This window comes from Schistocerca piceifrons, chromosome 7 (genome assembly GCF_021461385.2).
Source record: "Schistocerca piceifrons isolate TAMUIC-IGC-003096 chromosome 7, iqSchPice1.1, whole genome shotgun sequence".
Taxonomy (NCBI): domain Eukaryota; kingdom Metazoa; phylum Arthropoda; class Insecta; order Orthoptera; family Acrididae; genus Schistocerca; species Schistocerca piceifrons.
In genome coordinates, this window is record NC_060144.1 from 519,235,489 (window position 1) to 519,250,275 (window position 14,787).

The window sequence follows — 14,787 nt, forward strand, 5'->3', positions numbered from 1 at the left end:
CTAATACGGGATGTGAAATGGTACAGGAAGCTTGCAATTGAATTGTTGACAGGGTTAGCACTGGTAAATGCTCATGTGATTTACCGATACATCAACAACAAGAAGTTCTCAATCACAGAATTCAAAGAGGAAGTGATTGTGAGACTGCTCCATACAGAAGATGCCAATGAGCCTGAGAGATCTCTCACCAAAGCCACTGCGTTACCTGCATTTTGTGCACTTGTGAACGCGGGAGCAGCCAGACGTAGGTGTACAGTGTCCTATGAAAAAATGAAGAATGAATTTGGACGAGAACAAGCTGTCAAGGAATGCAAACAAACTGCATCGGAATGTAAGAATTGTGACTCATATTTTTGCATACAATGTTTTTTCATAAAGCACAGTGCATACAGGTGTTCGAGAAACAATTTCATTGTTGTTGCAATTAGAGTTGAAGAATGTAAATGAAACTGTATTTGATTTGCATCTACTGTGTAAGTAATATGTCAAACTAAACAATAAATAAATAATAAAAGGAAAGAAAGCCCAATACGACTGAGTCATGTGAGTTATATTGTTGTTGTTGTTGTTGTGGTCTTCAGTCCTGATACTGGTTTGATGCAGCCCTCCATGCTGCTCTATCCTGTACAAGCTTCTTCATCTCCCAGTACCTACTACAACCTACATCCTTCTGAATCTGCTTAATGTATTCATCTTTTGGTCTCCCTCTAAGATTTTTACCCTCCTCGCTGCCCTCCAATACTAAATTGGTGATCCCTTGATGCCTCAGAACATGTCCTACCAGCCGATCCCTTCTTCTAGTCAAGTTGTGCCACAAACTTCTCTTCTCCCCAACCCTATTCAATACTCCTCATTAGTTATATGATCTACTCATCTAATCTTCAGCATTCTTCTGTAGCACGACATTTCGAAAGCTTCTATTCTCTTCTTGTCCAAACTAGTTATCATTCATGTTTCACTTCCATACATGGCTACACTCCATACAAATACTTTCAGAAACGACTTCCTGACACTTAAATCTACACTCGATGTTAACAAATTTCTCTTCTTCAGAAACGCTTTCCTTGCCATTGCCAGTCTACATTTTATATCCTCTCTACTTCGACCATCATCAGTTATTTTGCTCCCCAAATAGCAAAACTCCTTTACTACTTTAAGTGTCTCATTTCATAATCTAATTCCCTCAGCATCACCCGACTTCATTCGACTACATTCCATTATCCTCCTTTTCCTTTTGTTGATGTCCATCTTATACTCTCCTTTCAAGACACTGTCCATTCCGTTCAGCTGCACTTCCAAGTCCTTTGCTGTCTCTGACAGAATTACAATGTCATCAGCGAACCTCAAAGTTTTTATTTCTTCTCCATGGATTTTAATACCTACTCCGAATTTTTCTTTTGTTTTCTGTACTGCTTGCTCAGTATACAGATTGAATAACGTCAGGGAGAGGCTACAACCCTGTCTCACTCCCTTCCCAACCTCTGCTTCCCTTTCATGCCCCTCAACTCTTATAACTGCCATCTGGTTTCTGTACAAATTGTAAATAGCCTTTCGCTCCCTGTATTTTACCCCTGCCACCTTCAGAATTTGAAAGACAGTATTCCAGTCAACGTTGTCAAAAGCTTTCTCCAAGTCTACAAATGCTAGAAACGTAGGTTTGCCTTTCCTTAATCTTTCTTCTAAGGTGAGTCGTAAGGTCAGTATTGCCTCACGTGTTCCAATATTTCTATGGAATCCAAACTGATCTTTCCCGAGGTCTGCTTCTACCAGTTTTTCCGTTCGTCTGTAAAGAATTCGCGTTAGCATTTTGCAGCTGTGACTTATTAAACTGATCACATCTGTCGACACCTGCTTTCTTTGGGATTGGAATTAATATATTCTTCTTGAAGTTTGAGGGTATTTCGCCTGTCTCATACAGCTTGCTCACCAGATGGTAGAGTTTTGTCAGGACTGGCTCTCCCAAGGCCGTCAGTAGTTCCAGTGGAATGTTGTCTACTCCGGGGGCCTTGTTTCAGCTCAGGTCTTTCAGTGCTCTATCAAACTCTTCACGCAGTATGATATCTCCCATTTCATCTTCATCTACATCCTCTTCCATTTCCATAATATTGTCCTCAAATACATCGCCCTTGTATAGACCCTTTATATACTCTTTCCACCTTTCTTTTTTCCCTTCTTTGCTTAGAACTGGGTTTCCATCTGAGCTCTTGATATTCATACAAGTGGTTCTCTTTTCTCCAAAGATCTCTTTAATTTTTCTGTAGGCTGTATCTATCTTACCCCTAGTGAATTAAGCCTCTACATCCTTACACTTGTCCTCTAGCCATGCCTGCTTAGCCATTTTGCACTTCCTGTCGATCACACTTTTGAGACATTTGTATTCCTTTTTGCCTACTTCATTTATTGCGTTTTTATATTTTCTCCTTTCATCAATTAAATTCGATATTTCTTCTGTTACCCAAGGATTTCTACTCGCCCTCGTCTCTTTACGTACTTGATCCTCTGCTGCCTTCACTGCTTCATCCCTCAGAGCTACCCATTCTTCTTCTACTGTATTTCTTTCCCCCATTCCTGTCAATTGTCCCCTTATACTCTCCCTGAAACTCTGTACAACCTCTGGTTTAGTTGGGTTATCCAGGTCCCATCTCCTTAAATTCCCATTTTTTTTTGCAGTTTCTTCAGTTTTAATCTACAGTTCATCACGAATAGATTGTGATCAGAGTCCACATCTGCCGCTGGAAATGTCTGACAATTTAAAACCTGGTTCCTGGATCTCTGTCTTACCATTATATAATCCATCTGAGACCTTCCCGTTTCCAGGCTTCTTCCAAGTATACAACCTTCTTTTATGATTCTTGAACCAAGTGTTATCTATGATTTAGTTATGCTCTGTGCAAATTTCTACCAGGCGGCTTCCTCTTTCATTTCTTCCCCCCAATCCATATTCACCTACTACGTGTCCTTCTCTTCCTACTATCGAATTCCAGTCTCCCAAGACTATTAAATTTTCGCCTCCCTTCACTATCTGAATAATTTCTTTTATTTCATCATACATTTCTTCAATTTCTTCATCTGCAGAGCTAGTTGGCATATAAACTTGTACTGCTGTAGTAGGTGTGGGCTTCGTGTCTATCATGGCCACTATTATGCATTCACTATGCTGTTTGTAGTAGCTTACCGGCACTCCTATTTTTTTATTCATTATTAAACCGACTCCTGCATTACCCCTATTTGATTTTGTATTTATAATCCTGTAGTCACCTGACCAGAAGTCTTGTTCCTCCTGCCACCGAACTTCACTAACTCCCACTATATCTAACTTTAACCTATCCATTTCCCTTTTTAAATTTTCTATCCTACCTGCCTGGTTAAGGGATCTGACATTCCACGCTCCGATCCGTAGAACGCCAGTTTTCTTTCTCCTGATAACAACATCCTCTTGAGTAGTCCCTGCCAGGATGTCCGAATGGGGGACTATTTTACCTCCGGAATATTTTACCCAAGAGGACGCCATCATCATTTAATCATACAGTAAAGCTGCATGCCCTCGGGAAAAATTACGGCCGTAGTTTCCCCTTGCTTTCAGCCGTTCGCAGTACCAGCACAGCAAGGCCGTTTTGGTTAGTGTTACAAGGCCAGATCAGTCAATCATCCAGACTGCTGCCCTTGCAACTACTGAAAAGGCTGCTGCCCCTCTTAAGGAACCTGCCGGCCGGAGTGGCCCAGCGGTTAAAGGCGCTACAGTCTGGAACCGCACGACCGCTACGGTCGCAGGTTCGAATCCTGCCTCGGGCATGGATGTGTGTGATTTCCTTAGGTTAGTTAGGTTTAAGTAGTTCTAAGTTCTAGGGGACTTATGACCACAGCAGTTGAGTCCCATAGTGCTCAGAGCCATTTGAACCATTTCTTAAGGAACCACACGCTTGTCTGGCCTCTCAACAGATACCCCTCCGTAGTGGTTGCACCTACGGTACGGCCGTCTGCATGGCTGAGGCACGCAAGCCTCCCCACCAACAGCAAGGTCCATGGTTCATGGGGCGGAGGGTTAGTTATATATAACGCACGAATTACAATAACTACTCTTGAAAACTGCAGGCCACGAAGATGATTTGTTACTGTGGCCATAACCTACTATAACACCGAGTCACAGCACGCTCCTGTGTTACAACTGCACCACGGTGCTTTAAATGGAAAAATGTCCGTGAGCTGTATTTGAAAAATGTCCGTGAGTTTTATTTACTTCACGTGGCCCGAAGAGAACACTTCCTGTGAGTTATATTTAACTCACGTGGCAGTCAATGTGTTAAAATGTATTCTTTTGTGGAAGCTGCTACGTTGCTTACTTCCTTTCTGATCTGCCATTATCTGTACCATTTTAAATAGTTGCTAACAATTTTCAGAGAGATACAAAAGCACTGTGAGGGAAATGTGACATATAATTCCTTCCGCTACACCTTCCACAATCTAATAATTACGCTTTATTTTATTTCATCTGGATTTCAACTCCCAGTCTGCTGGTAATGGAACGAGTTTCTGCGAACTGGAGAATTTAATGTTTGCTTTAGTGCGAAAATGAGTCAGATTTTGTGTTAAGCATTAGCTGTAAGATGTAGCAGTATAGTTTTCCTTTGTAGTATTAAGGTTGAAAGGTGGATTGTCAAGATTTCATGTCCGTCTGTATTGATTAACGCATTTTGACAGCGAACTTTCGCGCTCAAGTGGTTCGTGGCGCTATCTATGCGAAGCTTTTCCGAACTAAGTTGTTCAATATTTCGTTGGCAATTGAGGTTGAGCTAAGAGATGGAGCTGGGACGGACATTTGTGCCTTTCGTCTTCTGGTTTGTATATTTGAATTAGTTGAACACATCATGGCAATCCATGATAGTGAATTGAGTGATGGTCGAAGGGATAGTGATGATACCGCACACTGTGATTATGTTTTAGTTAGCGACAATAGCGGTGGAATGACCTTGCGTAATGTTATATTTTCGTTTACCTAAATGTTAATGTTCGGTATCGAAGGAATTATGTCTGAAATCTCGTGAAGAATAAATTGTTGTGCCTTAACATTTCTTAAAGTAGTTAGTGAGATGGACAAAGAATGTGACAGTAGTTGGAAATGCGGAAAGCATTTGTTGGAAAGGTAAACTGAAACTAGAAACACGTAATCTGGAATTGTTTGACTACAAATATCATCAATTGTGTGTTGATAAATTGTTAAGTAACATAAACATTGTGTTTTGAACCGGTGAGCATAGTATATGTGACCATAGCATTTTCAGATGTGGTGTTTTGCGAGAGATTGATGAGATGAATTAGGCTGAAAGAGGTTTCCCCGTCATCATTTCGATGTCAGCGTCTAGGAAAACATACTGTTATGATGCACAACTGATAGATGATGATGTGTCTGTGGGATGGTATTTAGTTACCATATGCGAATGCTGTATTTTTATAGAATATACTCGTCAAAGTCGTATTAATTGCTCCATATAACGATGCTATTTTTAATAATTTGATAGATTTGAAACATGTCAAAATTAATTCCCCGACATCTGAAGGCAACAGAATGTGCCTTCGTAGGCTTGAGAAGTCGTTGTTTTGACTTATAAATTTACACATTATTGGAACCTGTAGTTCGGTATTTTCTGTTTTTCTTAAAACATTGTTGCCATTGTAAGGCCTTTTTTATTGGCGAAACAAAAAATTAATTAGACGAACAGTGTTGATGTACATCATAAACTTCGGATGACTATTTGTTTTCTTTTTAATTTAAGCTGAATCTCTGAATTACCAAATGTTATTTTTAATCATTTTACGTTCGTGGATGTAGCGTAGATCCCTTCATTTTAATAGCAGTGAGAAAACGTGTTGTTAGAACGTTGAAGATGTATTTCACAGGTCTTTTTCCGTTGCAAGGGCACCGAATTTTTTTGCAAGATCTTTAGCCGTTAAGAAGATTGAGAGTGTACCCAATTTATCCACGGCTGCAACTGCATTAAATTGTAGGCAGGAGAGTGCGATAGGGGCAAATAATAAACGTTTTTAATGAAATGTTTGTTGATAAAGGATACATTATATTTAAAAAAATAAACACTGGGAGCTTGACATGTGAACTATATATTTGGTAATACACCATGTATCACCAGTGTGGATAAAAATTGAGTATCCTTACCAGTGGCTGCTACTAGTGGGGGGCAAAAAGGTCTTGAAGGGAGTAGGGCTGTTAAAAGAACCATGTTGCAATACTGAGAACAAGATTATCTGCAATTTGCCTAAATGTTATTTACAGCTAGTAATTTTAAGTATACTTGTTTCAACGGAAAGGGAAAAAATATCTTGAGTGACTATGCCAGTTTTATTTTGATATAATACTTTGTTTTCCTACAACCTATGGACTAGTGATACGAGAACATTTTAGCAGGTACAGTGCGTGCATTCAAATGTAGTTTGTGTTACTGTTGTTGATAGACATGAAATCAAAAATAAATGAAGGCTGAAACATAGAGCGGGCACTTGACCTGCAAAACATAGTGTTTAGCTTTGTCACCGTTCAGTGGATGGGTTAACATTAGCATCATGGCTAGAATGTGATACTAGGACATCTCGCCCCTTCACTGAAATCTTGCTTGTGATGACAGACTGTTTTGTAGATTAGCCTGAGGTGATAATATGGTTGCGAGTTGGCGAATACCAAATAAAGGTTGGGATACATAATATGTTGATCTGTGGTGTAGCCTGTTGTTTTGGTGTGTGCCGTAATGCAGCTATGTCACAAAACCTAAAACTACCAGGTACATCCAGAAATCCTGTAATAAATAATGGACAAGTCTCAGAGTATTTTGATGTTATTTTGACCTCCGTATATCATATATAAACTATGAAAAATGGAAGAGGTCTACTATGTATCTTTTACTAGCATTGCCTTTTTATTTTCAATAACTTGAACTATCATGTCAAGGATCCTGTCAGTTGCATTTCCTTGGAGACACTATTAGCTTGTTTGTGTTCTTCTTACTCATAACTGATCACTCAGATTGAGTTCACCTTTTACGATAAAAAAAAATTACTTTGCTACTGAATCATTTCCCTGTAATAAGTGTGTGGTGTATTCTTTGCTTCATTATGAGTGATTTGATATCGATATCTGAAAACTTGCATTTAACTGATATGGTTCTTGAAAAATCATGTTAAATACATTAACAGCTTTGTAACACTTCTGTGATTGAAAGTAACTAACAAGACACTCTTTGGGAGAGATCAAAAGGGTATTTTCAAATTAGGTGCAAGTGTTCAAAATAGTATGTGATGTATTGGTGTATTTCATAGAAGTCAGTCACGTACTTTCATGTTCCATGGATCATTTTCCATGATAAATCACCATGATGTGGAACGAGTCATTTTACACTCGTATTGCAAATCAGATTGTTCTCTAAGCATCACATTATTATTATTATTATTATTATTATTATTATTATTATCGTCGTCGTCCCCCCTCCCCCAAAATGAAAACAAGATATAAAGGGCACAACAAGCTTTCAAGGACTTGAAAAAGGTAGGGAAATTTGTAAAGAGAAAGAAAGTTCTGTTGTTAGGTAGTTCCCCTGGTAGAGGTGTTGGCCAACTACTGCAGGAAAATCTAGGTCCAGAGTACCAGGTCACAAACTTTTTCAAGCCTAGTGCAGATCTGGGTCAGGTAACAGAGGATGTAGGTGCTTTATGCAAGGATTTCACAAAGGAGGATGCCGTGGTTATAGTGGGTGGTCCGGGAAATAGCATTGGCAGAGACTCTGAATATTCCATAGTGTGTGACCTTGTGAAGATAGCATCAGCAACGAAGCATACGAGTGTGGGATTTGTGTCTGTGTTGAGACGCCATGATCGGCCTCATTTGAACTCTTCCGTAGGGAGGGTGAACTTGGAGGGAGTTGGAGTGGCTGCTTAGGACGGATATTACCCATATTGGTTTGATTCCTGTAGATGCTATAGATAGGTGGGACTACACTAGGCATGGCCTTCACCTCGATAGGAAAGGGAAGGGAAAACTGTCTGGGTTGATTGCAGAAAACTTAAGGGGGGACACTGGCACAAGTGGTAAAATACCAATGGTCACAGGTGTCAGAGGGATGCCTTTTTTAGGATAGGGAAGGGGGAAAGAAAACGAGTTTTAAGAGAGATTGGCAGACACACTCTGTTTGAGAAAACAGATGAACAGGAGTCAGATTTTATCATACAGCCTCCATTTAAACAGTGTTTAACAGAAAGTAATCAGAAACTGCCAGTTCATCTTCGCCAAAGCAGTTACAATCCCATTAGTATGCAATATCAGTTATCTTTATTACACCAGAACATTCCGGGACTTAGAAATAAAGTTGATGAACTACTCATTTGCATCGATGAAATGAATTCATCTAACCAAATTAACATAATCTGCCTCTCTGAACATCAAGTGACCACTGATATAGATGTGGTAGACATTTAAGGATTTAAGCTAGCTTCCTACTTCTGCAGAGTAGATATGGATGGAGGAGGAGTTGCCACATTTATCAAAAACTGCCATAAATTCAAGAACATTGACATTAATAAATTCTGTTTAGAGCAGCATCTAGAAGCATGTGCAACAGAAGTAGAGTTCCATAACAGATCCTATATAATAATAACTATTTACCGAGCACCTGCAGGAAATTATAATCTATTCTTAGATCATCTAGAAGCTCTTTTGGGTTATTTAACAGGAAGAAACAAAGAAATTTTGATTGCTGGTGACTTTAATACAGATTTTCTAATGCAATATTCCAATAAACATTCACTGCAGTTCGTAATGTTGTCTTTCAATCTAACTCACACTGTAAACTTTCCAACTAGGATCACTAAATCCTCAAGGACAGCCATTGATAACATTTTTATAAACAAATCAAAGGAACAAAATCATATCATAAAACCTGTTATAAATGGACTATCAGATCATGACATGCAGCTCCTTGTTTTAGATGTAAATTCTAACCAGATTACCAAGACTGCTAAATCTGAGTACAGGAGAGTAGTCAATCATCCAAAAATTGAGCGTTTTAGAAAACTGCTCAAAGATATGAACTGGAAAGATGTTTATAGTGCTCATGACATGAATGAAAAATATAACACATTCATGAACAATGTCAGTACCATGTTTGAAAACTGTTTCCTCTAAAAGTTACTCAAATTAAACAGAAGTCTATAATAAAACCATGGATTACACAAGGAATAAAGATTTCCTGTAACACAAAAAGGAAAATGTATCTGTCGACTAAGAATAGCTCCAATGCTGATGATTTAGCTAAATACAAAGAATACTATAAAACATTAAAAAAAGTAATTCAGACGTCTAAACAAATGCACTACGAGAAGAAGATAGCAATGTCAGGGAACAAAATAAAAACAATATGGGATATAGTGAAAGAGCAGACTGGCAGGACCAGAAAGGAACAGGAGCAAATAGCACTAAGGGTAGATGACACATTAGTAACTGATGGGCATAGTGTGGCAAATCTATTTAACAAGTACTTTATATCTGTTACTGATAGAATGGGACTTTCAGGATCAGTAAATAATGCCCTTGAATATCTGAAACTAGCCTTCACAAATAGCTTCAAGGACAGGAATATATCACTCACTTCACCAAAAGAAATAACGTCCGTAATAAAATCTTTAAAAACAAAGCATTCTAGTGGGTATGATGAAATATCAACAAAGTTAATAAAGGCATGTTCGTGTGAGTTTAGTACAATTCTAAGTTACTTGTGTAACCAGTCAATTATAACTGGGACATTTCCTGACTGTCTAAAATATGCAGATGTTAAGCCTCTATTCAAGAAAGGGGATAAAGAGATACCATCAAACTACAGACCGATTTCACTTTTGCCAGCATTCTCAAAGATTTTAGAAAAAGTAATGTACAGGCAGCTGCTCAACCATCTGACCACAAATAACATATTATCAAGAACACAGTTTGGATTTCTGAAGGGTTCTGATATCGAGAAGGCTATTTACACCTACAGTGAAAATGTACTTTATTCATTAAATAACAAATTACAAGCAGCAGGTATTTTCTGTGATTTGTCAAAGGCATTTGATTGTGTGAACCACAACATCCTTTTAAGTAAATTAGAATTCTATGGTGTCACGGGCAGTGCTGCAAAATGGTTCAAGTCATACCTTACTAACAGGAAACAAAGGGTGTCCGTGCAAGGGACTAGTGAATTAAGTCATCATCAGAATGGGAAGAAATTACATGTGGTGTCCCACAAGGATCCATCTTAGGGCCATTGCTTTTTCTTGTGTACATTAATGATCTCTCATCAGTTACACTGCCAGAGGCAGAGTTTGTTTTGTTTGCAGATGACACAAGTATTGCAATAAATAGTATGTCAAGTGTAGTTCTAGAAAGATCTGCTAATGATATTTTCATGGATATTAATAAATGGTTTAAAGCCAACTCACTGACATTAAACTTCGAAAAGACTCACTATATGCAATTCAGAACCTGTAAGAGGTTTCCACCCAGCATATGCATAAAATACGAAGAAGAGCAGATAGAAGAGGTTGACAGTCTTAAATTCCTGGGATTACAACTTGGTAATAAATTCAGTTGGGAAGAGCACACCACAGAACTGCAGAAGCGCCTTAACAAATCTGTATTTGCAATTCGAGTGTTAGCAGACATAGGCGACATAAAAATGAAAAAGCTTGCATACTTTACCTATTTTCATTCCATAATGTCATATGGTATAATATTTTGGGGTAACTCTTCAAGTCAAACAAAAGTTTTCAGAGTCCGGAAGCGTGTAATACGTATTATTTGTGGAGTAAATTCACGGACGTCCTGTAGAAACCTCTTCAAAGAACTGGGTATACTAACTACTGCCTCTCAGTATATTTACTCCTTAATGAAATTTGTCCTAAATAGTATATCTCTTTTTCCAACAAACAGCTCAGTTCATACATACAATACCAGGAACAAAAATGATCTGCACAAGGACTTACAAGCACTTACTTTAGTTCAAAAAGGGGTCCACTACTCAGGAACACTCATCTTCAATAATTTGCCGGCAAACATAAAAAATTTCGTTACAAATAAAGTTTAAAAGGAGCCTAAAAGACTTACTAGTGGCCAACTCCTTCTACTCCATTGACGAATTTTTTAATAGAAACAAATGATGTATTGTATATATTCATACTATTAGTATTGTTATTTCAGGTTAAAAAAAAAAATTGACATGTTCCACATCCACGAGGATCTCCTCAGCACGGATCTATGGAACGAAAACTAATCTAATCTCTATCTAATCTAATCTAGAATAGAAGGAGCTATCAAGGAGAAACTTTTTCAATTTATTTTAAAATTTTATCTAGCTGTCTGTTAGACATTTTATATCACTGGATAAGTGGTCAAAAATTTTTGTTGCAGCATTGTGCATTCCTTTCTTTGCTAAAGACAACCGCAATGTTGAGTAATGAATGCCATTTTTTCTTCTAGTATTGTAATTATGTACCTCATTGTTCCTTTCGAACTGTGGTGGATTATTCACAAAAAACTTCATGAGGGAATAAATATACTGTGAAGTAGTAGTCGGAATGCTCAACCCCTTAAACAGATGTCTACAAGATGATCGTGGATGAACGCCACATATTATTCTTACAGCAATTTATTGGGCAATGAAGACCTTATTGAATGGAAATAAGCAAAATACATCAACTGACTGATTTCTCTCTCCCCAAAATTTGCTATGATTCTAAGTGGAAATGTGGCCGAACTAAGTTGTTCTAGAAGTACCAGAATGAGTTTTTTCAATTTTAAATTCACATCAATATGGACACCTAAGAAATTGGAAGTTTCCACCCTATGTATTATTTCATCATCAAGTGTTACACTTATCACTGGTGCAGTACCCCTAGAGGTGCAGAACTGAGTATTATGTGTCTTTGTGAAATTCAGGGTGAAACCATTCCCAGAAAACCCATCAACGATACTTTTGAGAACTTTATTCACAGTTTCTTCCATTTCTGTATGTATACTGGGAGTGATTACACTACTGATGTCATCTGCAAAAAGAACTAATTCTGCGTGTCGTACATTAGATGGTAGACCATTTACATATATGAGAAACAGTAGTGGACCTAAGAATGGAGTCTTGGGGAACCCCATACGTGATTTCTCCCCAGTCAAAATTATGTCCCTGGATTCTGTGTGTTGAATTACTACTAAGTACAACTTTCTACATTCATTTGGTTAAATATGGCATGATCCATTGGTTGTCTATACCATCAATCCCATAAAACTTCAGTTTATCTATGAGTATACTATGATTCACACAATCAAATGCCTTGGGTAGGTCACAGGAAATACCTACTGGTGCTATTTTGTTATTTAATGCTTGTAATATCTGGTGTGTGAACATGTAAATGGCATTCTCAGTAGAGCAACCCTTCTGAAACCCAAACTGTGATTTGCTGAGGATATTGTTGCCTAGGTGAGATACTATTCTAGAATACATCACCTTTTCGAAGATTTTGGAAAATGATGTCAGCCGTGAAATAGGTTGATAGTTACTGACATTTCTCTTATCACTTTTCTTAAAGAGAGGTTTAACAATGGCATATTTTAGTCTCTCTGGAAAAATGCCTCGACTTGATGGTGCATTACATATTTCTGACAGTACTGGACTTATTACATGGGAACAAATCTTTAGTACTCTATCTGAAACACGACCAAACCAGAACAGCTTTTATTCTTGAGAGAATGTGTGACTCTCTTAATTTCAGAAGTAGAAGTTGGTGATCCATTCATATGATGTAATTTAATGAGAGTTACTTCTTTAACATATTGCTGTGATCTTTCTCTTGAACCTGTGCTTTCTACTATGTGAACTGCACTTTGAAACTGAATACAACTGTCATCTGGTGATACTGTTGTTAACTACAGTCTTCCAAGACAGCCACTAGATGCCACATAGGACAAACTTCCACAAAAACTGAGTGTAGTGAAGCAGAGAAATACCAAGAGAGGTAAATCTGGTAGAGCAGTCCTCCAGCTGAGTGGCATTGGTGGCTCTTGACTTCTGCAGCAGTTCACCAGCTGAGTGGCACAGTCCCTCCCGACTTCTGTAGAAGTTCACTGGTGTGATAGCGTTAAATAGGTGGCAGCTATCTTGCACGGGCCACATTATTCAGATAAATGGAGCAGTTGGCTTTGAATCCTGGGAGAGGCATTACTTATGAATGGCAATAGGTCGTGTCTCAAGTATGTCAAAGTTTTTCTAAGTGCTGAGCTGCAGACTAGCAATTGTCTCTTGTGTCACTAGGAAATACTATGAAATATTTTCAACTTGAGGAATTTGAATATTCCATGTTAGGCAACTAATCTGAAATCTAAGACCTTACCATGGTTATTTGTAAGTGATCTGCACTTAGAATTTAGTTAGTTTGCAAATGTCTTTAAACTTACATGAAACAAAATTTGATTTATTTTGTGAAGTTTTTTCCTGGAAGTTTATGTGGTTCATAGTGTGAGATATTACTGTTGCCCAGATGTTCATTAATTCAATTTAAACGATTATAAACCAGTGATTAGTGTTAAGGTGAATTAAACTCAGTTTTCTTATACAGGGTGTTTTTGTAAATGAATATCGGGGTTTCAATGCTTTATAATATTTATTATATTAAACTTACAGTTATAAATGATATGTCAAATGGAAGAGCAACTCCAACAGTTTTGCCAAGAACCTTATAAATGTTCAATGTGAGCACCATTTGTGACACGGCACACATAAAGTCTATAGCCGAGTTCTTCCCAAAGATTGATACGCATGTCTTCAGTGATTGTAGCAACAGCTGCTTCAATCCGGTTTCTTAATTCAGGGAGGTCTACTGGTAGTGGAGGCACGTACACACTATCCTTGATGAAGCCCCAGAGGAAAAAATCGCATGGCATTAGGATGGGTAAATGTGGAGGCCATGCTAAACAAGCCCTGTCATTGGCCCCCTTGCGGCCTATCAAGCCCTTGGGTACAGAGAAGTTCTATCAATTGCAGCGGAAACATTGCACGCTGTGCATGTGCACTGGTGCCAAACACAACTGTGAGTTGCTCTTTCATTTGACGTATCATTTATAACTGTAAGTTTAATTTAATAAATACTATAAAGCATTAACACCGTGATATTCATTTATAAACACCCTGTATATGTATCAGCAAGCAGACCTGTCCACTCACTTTAGAACCATACAGAGTCTAATTGCAGTGTTGTTATTTCCATTAGGCTAAGAGTACATTAGAAATACAAAAATTATCATGTTTCTTATAAGAGTATTAATCTTATGCCAGCATTATGCTTCATCAATGCACATTTACGTCAAAATTATTAAAAAAAAATCGCAATTTCTATCTCTTTTGATTGTTTTCAAAATTACAGTGTATCAGGTTCTCTGATATTTGATGAAAAAAAGAAGAGTATTGACCAGTTCCATTACATTAGTGAACATTATTTTTCGCCAGAAATTCCTTTCTGCATGTATTTGAACTTTTTTATGAGATTTTGGTGTTAATAAGGCAAGTGTATTTGGCAAGTGTTTATCTTGCAAGTGTTTATCTTGCACTAGCTTCTTACCCACAGTTTTACCCATATTGCACACACAATCCATGCTATTCAGTGGTGTGGCATGATAGTATGTTCTAAAACACATTGACAAAATTATTGGCTTAGTGTAGTGCTCTTTTTGTGCCTTCGTTAACACACTGAGCAACACAAATAAGAGAGACA

General features: G+C 37.9%; 1 protein-coding gene across 2 annotated transcripts in view; it reads left to right on the forward strand.

The window, feature by feature from the left end:
* The first annotated feature begins 4,743 nt into the window (after positions 1 to 4,743).
* The window catches only part of LOC124804980, a 101,191-nt gene continuing 91,147 nt past the window's right edge, over positions 4,744 to 14,787 (forward strand). Inside the window, exon 1 of one of the 2 annotated variants that reach the window (XM_047265371.1) lies at positions 4,744 to 4,835. The gene's annotated coding sequence lies outside the window, so the exon portion shown is untranslated. Of the gene's footprint in view, positions 4,836 to 4,865; positions 5,141 to 14,787 lie in introns of those variants that run through there. The other variant, XM_047265370.1, reaches the window with a different exon arrangement.